This window comes from Triticum dicoccoides, chromosome 5B (assembly GCF_002162155.2).
Source record: "Triticum dicoccoides isolate Atlit2015 ecotype Zavitan chromosome 5B, WEW_v2.0, whole genome shotgun sequence".
Lineage (NCBI taxonomy): Eukaryota > Viridiplantae > Streptophyta > Magnoliopsida > Poales > Poaceae > Triticum > Triticum dicoccoides.
The window spans coordinates 464,744,821-464,758,586 of NC_041389.1; positions in this window are offsets into that span (position 1 = coordinate 464,744,821).

Consider the following 13,766-nt stretch of genomic DNA (forward strand, 5'->3'; position numbering starts at 1 on the left):
TGTGCACTTTGCAAATCTCTATGTCTCCATCTTGAACATTTTCACGGATGGAGTTGAAACGACGCTTGATGTGCCTGGTCTTCTTGTGAAACCTGGGCTCCTTGGCGAGGGCAATAGCTCCAGTGTTGTCACAGAAGAGTTTGATCGGCCCCGACGCATTGGGTATGACTCCTAGGTCGGTGATGAACTCCTTCACCCAAATCGCTTCATGTGCTGCCTCCGAGGCTGCCATGTACTCCGCTTCACACGTAGATCCCGCCACGACGCTCTGCTTGCAGCTGCACCAGCTTACTGCTCCGCCATTCAACATATACACGTATCCGGTTTGTGACTTAGAGTCATCCAGATCTGAGTCGAAGCTAGCGTCGACGTAACCCTTTACGACGAGCTCTTCATCTCCTCCATAAACGAGAAACATGTCCTTCGTCCTTTTCAGGTACTTCAGGATATTCTTGACCGCTGTCCAGTGTTCCTTGCCGGGATTACTTTGGTATCTTGCTACCAAACTTACGGCAAGGTTTACATCGGGTCTGGTACACAGCATGGCATACATAATAGATCCTATGGCTGAAGCATAGGGGATGACACTCATCTCTTCTTTATCTTTTGCCGTGGTCGGTGACTGAGCTGAGCTCAGTCTCATACCTTGTAACATAGGCAAGAACCCCTTCTTGGACTGATTCATTCTGAATCTCTTCAAAATCTTATCAAGGTATGTGCTTTGTGAAAGACCTATGAGGTGTCTCGATCTATCTCTATAGATCTTGATGCCTAATATATAAGCAGCTTCTCCAAGGTCCTTCATTGAAAAACACTTATTCAAGTAGGCCTTAATGCTATCCAGAAATTCTATATTATTTCCCATCAGGAGTATGTCATCTACATATAATATGAGAAATGCTACAGAGCTCCCACTCACTTTCTTGTAAACGCAGGCTTCTCCATAAGTCTGCATAAACCCAAACACTTTGATCATCTCATCAAAGCGAATGTTCCAACTCCGAGATGCTTGCACCAGTCCATAAATGGATCGCTGGAGCTTGCATACTTTGTTAGCGTTCCGAGGATCGACAAAACCTTCCGGCTGCATCATATACAGTTCTTCCTTAAGATGCCCATTAAGGAATGATGTTTTGACGTCCATCTGCCATATCTCATAATCATAGTATGCGGCAATTGCTAACATGATTCGGACGGACTTTAGATTCGCTACGGGAGAGAATGTCTCGTCGTAGTCAATCCCTTGAACCTGTCGATAACCCTTAGCGACAAGTCGAGCTTTATAGATGGTAACATTACCATCCGCGTCCGTCTTCTTCTTAAAGATCCATTTGTTTTCTATCTCTCGCCGATCATCGGGCAAGTCTGTCAAAGTCCATACTTTGTTTTCATACATGGATTCTATCTCGGATTTCATGGCTTCAAGCCATTTGTTGGAATCCGGGCCCGCCATTGCTTCTTCATAGTTCGAAGGTTCATTGTTGTCTAACAACATGATTTCCAGGACAGGGTTGCCGTACCACTCTGGTGCGGAACGTGTCCTTGTGGACCTACGAAGTTCAGCAGTAACTTGATCCGAAGTACCTTGATCATTATCATGGTTTTCCTCTTCAGTTGGTGTGGGCATCACAGGAACGGTTTCCTGTGCTGCGTCACTGTCCCGCTCAAGAGGTAGTACTTCATCGAGTTCTACTTTCCTCCCACTTACTTCTTTCGAGAGAAACTCTTTTTCTAGAAAGCATCCATTCTTGGCAACAAAGATCTTGCCTTCGGATCTTAAGTAGAAGGTATACCCTACAGTTTCCTTAGGGTATCCTATGAATACGCATTTTTCCGACTTGGGTTCGAGCTTTTCAGGTTGAAGTTTCTTGACATAAGCTTCGCATCCCCAAACTTTTAGAAACGACAGCTTAGGTTTCTTTCCAAACCATAATTCATACGGTGTCGTCTCAACGGATTTAGACGGTGCCCTATTTAAAGTGAATGTAGCTGTCTCTAGAGCGTATCCCCAAAATGATAGCGGTAAATCGGTAAGAGACATCATAGACCGCACCATATCCAATAGAGTGCGATTACGACGTTCGGACACACCGTTTCGCTGAGGTGTTCTAGGCGGCGTGAGCTGTGAAACGATTCCACATTTCTTTAAGTGTGTACCAAATTCGTGACTTAAGTATTCTCCTCCACGATCTGATCGTAAGAATTTTATCTTTCGGTCACGTTGATTCTCTACCTCATTCTGAAATTCCTTGAACTTTTCAAAGGTCTCAGACTTGTGTTTCATTAAGTAGACATACCCATATCTACTCAAGTCATCTGTGAGAGTGAGAACATAACGATATCCTCCGCGAGCCTCAACGCTCATTGGACCGCACACATCGGTATGTATGATTTCCAACAAGTTGGTTGCTCGCTCCATTGTTCCGGAGAACGGAGTCTTGGTCATTTTGCCCAAGAGGCATGGTTTGCACGTGTCAAACGATTCATAATCAAGAGACTCTAAAAGTCCATCGGCATGGAGCTTCTTCATGCGCTTGACACCAATGTGACCAAGGCGGCAGTGCCACAAGTATGTGGGACTATCGTTATCAACTTTAAATCTTTTGGCATCTACACTATGAACATGTGTAATATTACGCTCGAGATTCATTAAGAATAAACCATTGACCATCGGAGCATGACCATAAAACATATCTCTCATATAAATCGAACAACCATTATTCTCAGACTTAAATGAGTAGCCATCTCGTATTAAACGAGATCCAGATACAATGTTCATGCTCAAACTTGGCACTAAATAACAATTATTAAGGTTCAAAACTAATCCCGTAGGTAAATGTAGAGGCAGCGTGCCGATGGCGATCATATCGACTCTGGAACCATTCCCGACGCGCATCGTCACCTCGTCCTTCGCCAGTCTCCGTTTATTCCGCAGCTCCTGCTGTGAGTTACAAATATGAGCAACGGCACCGGTATCAAATACCCAGGAGTTACTACGATTACTGGTAAGGTACACATCAATCACATGTATATCAAATATACCTTTGGTGTTGCCGGCCTTCTTATCCGCTAAGTATTTGGGGCAGTTCTGCTTCCAGTGACCCTTCCCCTTGCAATAAAAGCACTCAGTCTCAGGCTTGGGTCCATTCTTTGACTTCTTCCCGGTAACTGGCTTACCAGGCGCGGCAACATCTTTGCCGTCCTTCTTGAAGTTCTTCTTACCCTTGCCCTTCTTGAACTTAGTGGTCTTATTGACCATCAACACTTGATGTTCTTTCTTGATTTCAGCCTCTGCTGACTTCAGCATCGAGAACACTTCAGGAATGGTCTTTTCCATTCCCTGCATGTTGTATTTCACACAAAGCTCTTGTAGCTTGGTGGGAGCGACTGGAGGATTCTGTCAATGACCGCCTCATCTGGGAGGTTAATGTTCAGCTGGGTCATACGGTTGTGCAACCCAGACATCTTCAGGATGTGCTCACTGACAGAACTGTTTTCCTCCATCTTACAACTGTAGAACTTGTCGGAGACATCATATCTCTCGACCCGGGCATGAGCTTGGAAAACTAGTTTCAGCTCTTCGAACATCTCATATGCTCCGTGATGCTCAAAACGCTTTTGGAGCCCCGGTTCTAAGCTGTAAAGCATGCCGCACTGAACGAGGGAGTAATCATCAGCGCGAGACTGCCAAGCATTCATAATGTCTTGGTTCTCTGGGACGGGAGCGTCACCTAGCGGTCCTTCTAGGACATATTGTTTCCTGGCAGCTATGAGGGTGATCCTCAGGTTCCGGACCCAGTCCGTATAGTTGCTGCCATCATCTTTCAGCTTGGTTTTCTCTAGGAACGCGTTGAAGTTCATGTTGACATTAGCGTTGGCCATTGATCTACAAGACATATTTGCAAAGGTTTTAGACTAAGTTCATGATAATAAAGTTCTAATCAAATTATGAACTCCCACTTAGATTAGACATCCCTTTAGTCATCTAAGTGTTACACGATCCGAGTCGACTAGCCCGTGTCCGATCATCACGTGAGACGGACTAGTCATCGTCGGTGAACATTTTCATGTTGATCGTATCTTCCATACGACTCGTGTTCGACCTTTCGGTCTCCGTGTTCCGAGGCCATGTCTGCACATGCTAGGCTCGTCAAGTTAACCCTAAGTGTTTTCGCTGTGTAAAACTGTCTTACACCCGTTGTATGTGAACGTAAGAATCCATCACACCCGATCATCACGTGGTGCTTAGAAACGACGAACTATAGCAACGGTGCACAGTTAGGGGAGAACACTTCTTGAAATTTTATAAGGGATCATCTTATTTACTACCGTCGTCCTAAGTAAACAAGATGCATAATACATAATAAACATCACATGCAATTATATAGTTGTGACATGATATGGCCAATATCATATAGCTCCATTGATCTTCATCTTCGGGGCTTCATGATCATCTTGTCACCGGTTTGACACCATGATCTCCATCATCGTGTCTTCATGAAGTTGTCACGCCAACGACTACTTCTACTTCTATGACTAACGTTTAGCAATAAAGTAAAGTAGTTTACATGACGTTATTCAATGACACGCAGGTCATACAAAAAATAATGACAACTCCTATGGCTCCTGCCGGTTGTCATACTCATCGACATGCAAGTCGTGAATCCTATTACAAAGAACATGATCTCATACATCACAATTCATCATTCATCACAACTTCTGGCCATATCACATCACATGATCAATCGCTGCAAAAACAAGTTAGACGTCCTCTAATTGTTGTTGCATCTTTTACGTGGCTGCAATTGGGTTCTAGCAAGAACGTTTTCTTACCTACGAATCACCACAACGTGATTTTGTCAACTTCTATTTACCCTTCATAAGGGCCCTGTTCATCGATTCCGCTCCTACTAAGGTGGGAGAGACAGACACCCGCCAGCCACCTTATGCAACTAGTGCATGTCAATCGGTGGAACCGGTCTCACGTAAGCGTACGTGTAAGGTTGGTCCGGGCCGCTTCATCCCACAATACCGTTGAGCAAGAAAAGACTAGTAGAGGCAAGTAAGATGACAAAATCCACGCCCACAACAAAGTTGTGTTCTACTCGTGCAAAGAGAACTACGCATAGACCTAGCTCATGATGCCACTGTTGGGGAACGTTGCAGAAAATTAAAAATTTTCCTACGGTTTCACCAAGATCCATCTATGAGTTCATCTAAGCAACGAGTCTAGGGAGAGAGTTTGCATCTACATACCACTTGTAGATCGCGTGCGGAAGCTTGCAAGGTGATGATGTAGTCGTACTCGACGTGATCCAAATCACCGATGACCAGCGCCGAACGGACGTCACCTCCGCGTTCAACACACGTACGGGACGGGAGACGTCTCCTCCTTCTTGATCCAGCAAGGGGGAAGGAGAGGTTGATGAAGATCCAGCAGCACGACGGCGTGGTGGTGGATGCAGGGCGTCACAGCAGCAGGGCTTCGCCGAGACTACGAGGGAGAGACGTAACGGGGGGAGGAGGAGGCGCCAGGGGTTGGTGTATGAAGTCCCTCCTCTCCCCCACTATATATAGGGGTGCCAGGGGGGCGCCGGCCCTAGTAGATGAGATCTACTAGGGGGGGCGGCGGCCTAGGGGAGGTTTCCCTCCCCCCCAAGGCACCTAGGGGTGCCTTCCACCACTAGGACTCCTCCTAGGGGGAAACCCTAGGCGCATGGGCCTATAGGGGCTGGTGCCCTTGGCCCATGATGGCCAAGGCGCACCCCCTACAGCCCATGTGCCCCCCCGGGACAGGTGGCCCCACCCGGTGGACCCCCGGGACCCTTCCGGTGGTCCCGGTACAATACCGATAACCCCGAAACTTGTCCCGATGCCCGAAATAGCACTTCCTATATATAATTCTTTACCTCCGGACCATTCCGGAACTCCTCGTGACGTCCGGGATCTCATCCGGGACTCCGAACAAAATTCGGGTTTCTGCATATACATATCTTCATAACCCTAGCGTCACCGAACCTTAAGTGTGTAGACCCTACGGGTTCGGGAGACATGCAGACATGACCGAGACGCTCTCAGTCAATAACCATCAGCGGGATCTGGATACCCATGATGGCTCCCACATGCTCCTCGATGTTGTCATCGGATGAACCACGATGTCGAGGATTCGATCAAACCCTGTATGCAATTCCCTTTGTCAATCGGTACGTTACTTGCCCGAGACTCGATCGTCGGTATCCCAATATCTTGTTCAGTCTCGTTACCGGCAAGTCACTTTACTCGTACCGTAATGCATGATCCCGTGTCCAACACCTTGGTCACATTGAGCTCAATATGATGATGCATTACCGAGTGGGCCCAGAGATACCTCTCCGTCATACGGAGTGACAAATCCCAGTCTCGATCCGTGTCAACCCAACAGCTACTTTCGGAGATACCTGTAATGCACCTTTATAGTCACCCAGTTACGTTGTGACGTTTGATACACCCAAGGCACTCTTACGGTATCCGGGAGTTACACGATCTCATGGTCGAAGGAAGAGATACTTGACACTTGCAAAGCTCTAGCAAAACGAACTACACGATCTTTTATGCTATGCTTAGGATTGGGTCTTGTCCATCACATCATTCTCCTAATGATGTGATCCCGTTATCAACGACATCCAATGTCCATAGTCAGGAAACCATGACTATCTGTTGATCACAACGAGCTGGTCAACTAGAGGCTTACCAGGGACATAGTGTGGTCTAAGTATTCACACATGTATTACGATTTCCGGATAATACAGTTATAGCATGAATAAAAGACAATTATCATGAACAATGAAATATAATAATACTTTTATTATTGCCTCTAGGGCATATTTCCAACACTCACTGGAGCTATGATCATGTGATGGTTCCTTCTCTTTGGGTGTCCACTGCCCGCGACGATACCTGTCGGGCGCTACAGTTCTAGCTGTATTAGCGATGCTATATGTATGATAGTATTCGAGGAGTATTAGTGATAATATTCGACGATGTACGGACACAAGAGATGATGTACTTTTACTTATAATTGAATGCATGCTAATTTGAATACTACTTTATTTTACGATTTGGTTTTTCTTATTGAATGCTCAAATTGGAAAAGTACTCCTACTTTGAATGCTAAAATTGGAGAGCACTATGCAGAAATCTAGGAGCCCCCTCCATCATCCGCGCCGTCGTCCCCGTCACCGACCCCCCTCCAACCTCGAGGTGAGACCAGCCAAATCTCCATGTCAATATGAGTCCTATAATATGAGTCCTCGGGTTGACTTTAAGTCTGTCGAGTCTCCGCCTATATGAGAGGACGAAGAATCCTGACTGTTGTCGTGGGGGTAGCTTCTCCTTCGTTCCCGTGTGCTAGACACAATTTGGTGTAATGCACTCGGGAACGAAAGGAGGAGCTACCATCACCAACGGTCGCAAATGTCAGAGAGGAATGAGTGAGGGAGAGTGTCCAACCATATATATATGAGAGGACGAAGAATACTGACTGTTGTCGTGGGGGTAGCTTCTCCTTCATTCCCATGTGCTAGACAATTTGGTGTAATGCACTCAGGAATGAAAGGAGGAGCTACCATCACCGACGGTCGAATATGTACACCACATGAGCTGAGAGTTTTTTAGTACATATATTTAATTGTACAAGTTTAATATTTGAATTATGAACATAGGAAATGTCGTACTCGGACGACAAAAACTGCTCGGGGGAGTGCGACCGGTGCCACGACGACCGAGGTATGTGCGACAGGTTCCTTGAGCTGGACGAAGATCGGCGCTTCAACATTAATCTCGAGGAGACCTTCGATGTTGAAACGGTACGCAACGACGAGAATAGTTTTTTTTCATAATTAAGCACGACTTCAACTATTTTAACGTGTACTTTTCATCTTTTCCAATTCGACTAGCTTATCCCATGCTATGCAAGACGCTATGTCTTGGAGAGGATGGGTTTTGAAGACCATGAAAGTATGGAAACAAAGAAAATTCTTCTAAGGACCCATCATGGTGTGGATTTTGAAGTAAAGTTGTACAATTCTGAGAGTGTAACCCATTTTGGTTGCAAAAATTGGGAAGCACTTTGCAAGATGTATGGTTTTGATGAGGGTATGCTTGTCACCATGGATCTTGGTGATCCTAAAATCGAGCAAGACAATATTGACATTTGGGTCCTTGTTGATACGCTTCCAATTCTTCCCCCATGTGAGCTTCTCAAACATAGTTATTAAGTAATTTATATTTTTATTTCAAAATAGTTGACAGCTTATTTCCATTGACAGCTTATTTTCATTCTTCAAAGAATGTGCAGAAGATGGCAGACAAAACCCACTACACCAATGGCTCCGAATTAACTTATAAGGAGAAAAATCATCTGATCACATTTTGTACTGATCTTGAGAATTACAATATCTACAATCGAACTCCTCAACATTATGGTCAATACGTGCCACTAGTGCACGTGTTGAACTACGGTAACTACCATGGAGATACCCTGGTAAGATTTTTTACTATTACGACATCCGTGCATCTTTTGCATACTTCTAAAACTAGTACATCATTGCTAACTACGAAGTTATTACTATGTTTTTCAACAGATAATCCAGAATGATTGTGTGCCTCATCTAATGTATACGCATGGTCGCCTTGATGTTTTAAACATACAACCAGGTCATCCTACGAATCTTAACTGTCCATACCGGATTTCTAAAAGAAGTGGAGACATGACAATCACAGAATGGAAAAAAATGTATGGATAGTCGTAGGGTGGTTCTTGGAAGCAAAAGGAAGCGAAGCGCAAGAATTGGAGACATGATGATCTCCATTCTCCATAATGGAGAGTTAGGGTCTATATTGTTTTATACTATTTTACCTTAAGGGTATTTAGGTCCTACCTGATACTGATGATCATGTGCTAAGAACAATTAAGTAGGGTTGGTTCGATGACTATGAGGATGATGATCGTATGACTTGTTATTAATAACGAGTAGAAGTTGTATGATGATGCATGATTAGTAGGACTTGTTATTATATATGATGATGCATGATGCAAGCATGAAGAGTTATTATATATCAGCGGGTGAAATGAGCATAGCAGTAGCGTTGGTAAACCAAGCACGAAGATATAAGAGAGGACAGTTCTCTCTATTAGCTAGCTAATAACAACCTAAATTAACCCCCAAAACCCCTAAACCAGCCCCTTAAAAAAACCTCAGCTCCAGCCAGCTGCTGACGTGTGGATGCCTTTTGGTCCCGGTTTATGTCACCAACCGGGACCAAAGGCCCCCCTGGCTAGGCTGGCCGCAGCGGCCACGTGGAGGCCCATCTGTCCCGGTTCGTGTTAGAATCAGGATTAAAGGCCAAGGGCATTAGTACCGACCTTTTAGTCCCGGTTCTTAAACCGGGACAGAAGGCCCTTACGAACCGGGACAAATGGCCCTTTTTCTACTAGTGTAACATATCTACCAACAATGATCAGGATAGGTCAGTGTATTAGGGTATGATTCATGAAGCCAAATCTTTTATGCTCACTAGAAAATCTTGTATTACTCATATTAGGAGATGTTGGAACAATGTAACTGGGTTGCCATGAAGGGGAATGACTAGATTGATCCATACTTCCCCACTTTTAAGGGTGTTACACTGGGTGATCCCTTATCCCCTTTATTGTTAAATATCATTGTTGATGGGCTTGCCATGTTGGTTAAGAAAATAGGAAGGCAACGTTTGATTAGTGCTATGGTTCCCAACTTGGTGGATGACAGTTTAGCACTACTTCAATATGTTGATGATACCATCTTCCTCCTAGAATATAACCCGGAGAATGCTAGAAACTTAAAGACCATCCTCTATATTTTTAATAAGTCTCTAGTCTAAAGATAAACTTTTATAGGAGTGAGTTTATTGTTTGGGAGAAGTTTTTAGTAGATACTCACTTGCAATGCTAAATCGTTTCTTATAAAATATCTTGGTTTGAGATTGGATGCTAAGAGATTAAGCAATTCTCAACAGAACCATGTTGTGTGAAAAGTTGGAAAGAGGATGGCTGGATGGAAAGAAAATTTGTTATTTATTATGGATAGAGTTCCTTTAGTGAACCCCTATATTATTCGCATTCATGTGTTCATGCTTTGTTTCCTGGAAGCTCCCAATGGAATACTTAAGAATCTTGATACCTGCAAAGCAAGGATGGTTGGGTAGGAAAGTAATGATAAAAATAAATATCATTTGGTTAACTGACCCACTATATGTATGCTGAAAAGTTGTGGTGGATTGGGTGTGTGGAGCTATAAGTGATGAATTAACGCTTGCTAACCAAGTGTCTTTGGAAGTTAGAGAATACTGATGGGTTGTGGCAATAATTTCTATCCAAGAAATATTCGAGTAGGAAATCCTTATCCAACCGAACAAAGGGTACTGGATGATCAGACTTTTTGCAAAGCTTGGTGAATGTTAACCATACATTCCAGTAATTTACTAAAAGGATTTTAGGAGATGGGGCCAAAATAATGTTTTTGGAAGATGTGTGACAAAAGATTTATTTCCTAGATTTTACACCCTGGCATTTAAAAAAATGGTGTTCATCAGATATTTCAAAATTGAGGGTTTTGAGGTTATCCAATTTAGAAGAAACATACATGGTGAACTGATGCCCAATGATAATTGAAGCATCTAGTGGATTCAGTTGAAGGATTCCAAAGCTCGAGTCATATGGCCTTTCAATAGCAAGAATAAGTTTGTGGTGAAATATTTATACTTGCATATGAGAACTTCTAGATTAGTTGGATACAGATCAATCTGGAAGCTTGAAATACCTGATAAAATAAAGATCCTCATGTGGTTGATGCTCATGAGTAATATATTGACCAAGGATAGTCTGTTGAGAAGAGGCTGGACTAGGAATGATCAATGCCATTTATGTTCCAAGCTAGATTAAAATATGTGTTTTCTCCTTTATACAACCATCTTGACACAAGTTTTGGGAGAGAGTTAATCATCTATGATGACTTGTGCTTTCACACTTCTTAGACCTCGAGAGAGAATCAGAGATTTGGTGGGGGATTGGATTAAAATCTTCCCAATAAATCATAGAAAAGTGGTTGTGTGTGTGTGTGGGGGGGGGGGGTCACCTTCAGCTGGACTATATGGAAAAACTAGAAATGTGGCTTGTTATGATAGAAATTTTCATGATGACCATGCCGCAGTGGTATATAGTTTATTCTATTGTCTTAAGAGGCGTGGTAGTTTGTAGAAAAAACAAGATCAAAGAAGAACTGAGCTTTGTGTGAAGAAGATCAAGAAGGTGCTTGAGGAGATTTTTGCCAAGAGTCATGGATGCAATCCTCTAAACAGAAGAATTGTCATGGTCTAAATGAAAATTTCATGGCCTAGCTTCTACCCCTCCCGAGGTAGCTTCTTTGATATATCTGCACATCTGCTAGTTCCTTCTTATTAGGTGTTACTTTTGATGGTCTGAAAAATAATTGCATGTCTTGAGATATGGCAGTTTCTACCCTGTGAGGCATGCATGTCCTTTCAATTGTATTGTTGGTAGTTTATTTTCGCTTTTGAACTTTGTAGAACCTTGTGATGGTTTAATTAATGGAAATCGACGAGGGGGCTCGTCGTATCAAAAGAAATAAAGAACAATGTAAGCCACCACTTGGCATCTTATGCTCGACTAGAAACTCGCACAACGGTCTGGCTCCATTTTGGTCCAGGTGATGTGGAGGATCTATGTAGAGCTGATTGTACCCCCAATTGATGAGTAAAACAATAGTTTTTGCAAAAAAATATTGTTAAAATTGTGACTCAGTTTAACCTTAAAAGGTTACATATGTACCCCACAAATAAAAAGTTTACATACTCCCTCTGTCCCAACCCAAAACAAATGTCAATAATTTAGTACAAAGTTGTACTAAATCAATGACCCTTATTTTGGGACGGAGGGATGCTACTTCTTGAGCTTGCGTTGCTTTTTCTCTTGAAGAGAAAAGGGTGATCCAGCAAAGTAGAGATAAGTATTTCCCTCAGTTAGAGAACCAAGGTATCAATCCAGTAGGAGGTATAAGCAAGTCCCCAATCTATGCACCTGCACAAACAATCAAACACTTGCACCCAATGCGATAAAGGGGTTGTCAATCCCTTCACGATCAATTGCAAAGGTGAGATCTGATAGAGATAGGTATAAAAGATTGCTAGAACATAAAACAAAATAAAAGTAAATAAATTACAGAAAGGTATTTTTGGTTTATAGATCTGAAAATATATAACGGAAAATAGACCTGGGGGCATAGGTTTCACTAGAGGCTTCTCTCTTGAAGGAAAATAATACGGTGGGTGAACAAATTACTGTCGAGCAATTGATAGAAAAGTGCAAAGTTATGACGATATGCAAGGCAATGATTATGCATATAGGCATCACGTCCGTGTCAACTAGACCGAAACAATTCTGCATCTACTACTATTACTCCACACGTTGACCGACTCCTGCCTGCATGTAGAGTATTAAGTTCATAAGAACAGAGTAACGCATTAAGTAAGATGACATGATGTATAAACTCAAGTAATATGATGAAAACTCCATCTTGTTATCCTCGATGGCAACAATGCAATATGTGTCTCACTACCCCTACTTTGTCACTGGGTGAAATCACGCAAGATTGAACCCAAACCTAAGCACCTTTCCCACTGCAAGAAATATCAATGTAGTTGGCCAAACCAAACCGATAATTCGAAGATAAATACAAAGGTATCAAATCATGCATATAAGAACTCAGAGAAGATTCATATAATATTCATAGATAAGCTGATCATAAATCCACAATTCATTGGATCTCGACAAACACACCGCAAAAGAGGATTACACCAGATAGATCTCCAAGAACATCGAGGAGAACATTGTATTGAAGATCAAAGAGAGAGAAGAAGCCATCTAGCTACTAGCTATGGACCCGTAGGTCTGTGGTAAACTACTCACGCTTCATCGGAAGGGCAATATGGTTGATGTAGATGCCCTCCGTGATCGATTCCCCCTCCGACAGTGACAACGCCATATACCTAGGGTAGGGTCATAGGCCTGACCTATACGCCCCATCCAAGGTCACTACCCTAGAAGCAAAGACATTCAAAGCACAACAGAAAGTATCAACTGAAGCCACCGAGTGCAATCCACTCAACCAGTCACCTCACTCGGATACCCCCACTTCACTCGACTTGGATGGAGTCATTCGACCATACAAGAATCCACTCAGAGTACAAAAGACCTGGAGTCACTCAGGATGACAACGGTCAGGCGTTCACTCTGTAGTCTTTAAGATCATTGAATACACTTTATAGCTGGCGTTACCAGTAACGCCCTGTCTTAAACTCTTAATGTACATTGAACCCCTGTAACGGAGGTGGGCTGGGGTCCTGGCGCACTCTATATAAGCCAGCCCCCTCCTCTGGGACAAGGGTTCGCATCCCTTGTAACACACAACCATATTCCAGTCGACCGCCTCAGGGCACTGAGACGTAGGGCTTTTACCTCCTCTGAGAGGGGCCTGAACTCGTAAACTCGTGTGTACAACCTCGCCGTAGCTAGGGCCTCGCCTCCTCATACGTACCCCCTATTCTTACTGCCAGACTTAGTACCACGACAGTTGGCGCCCACAGTGGGGCAAAGCGTCTTAGCGACTTCCGGCGAGGTTGCATTTTCTCCGATCTTCATCAACATGGTTTCCGGCGGTGGTTTGGTCATG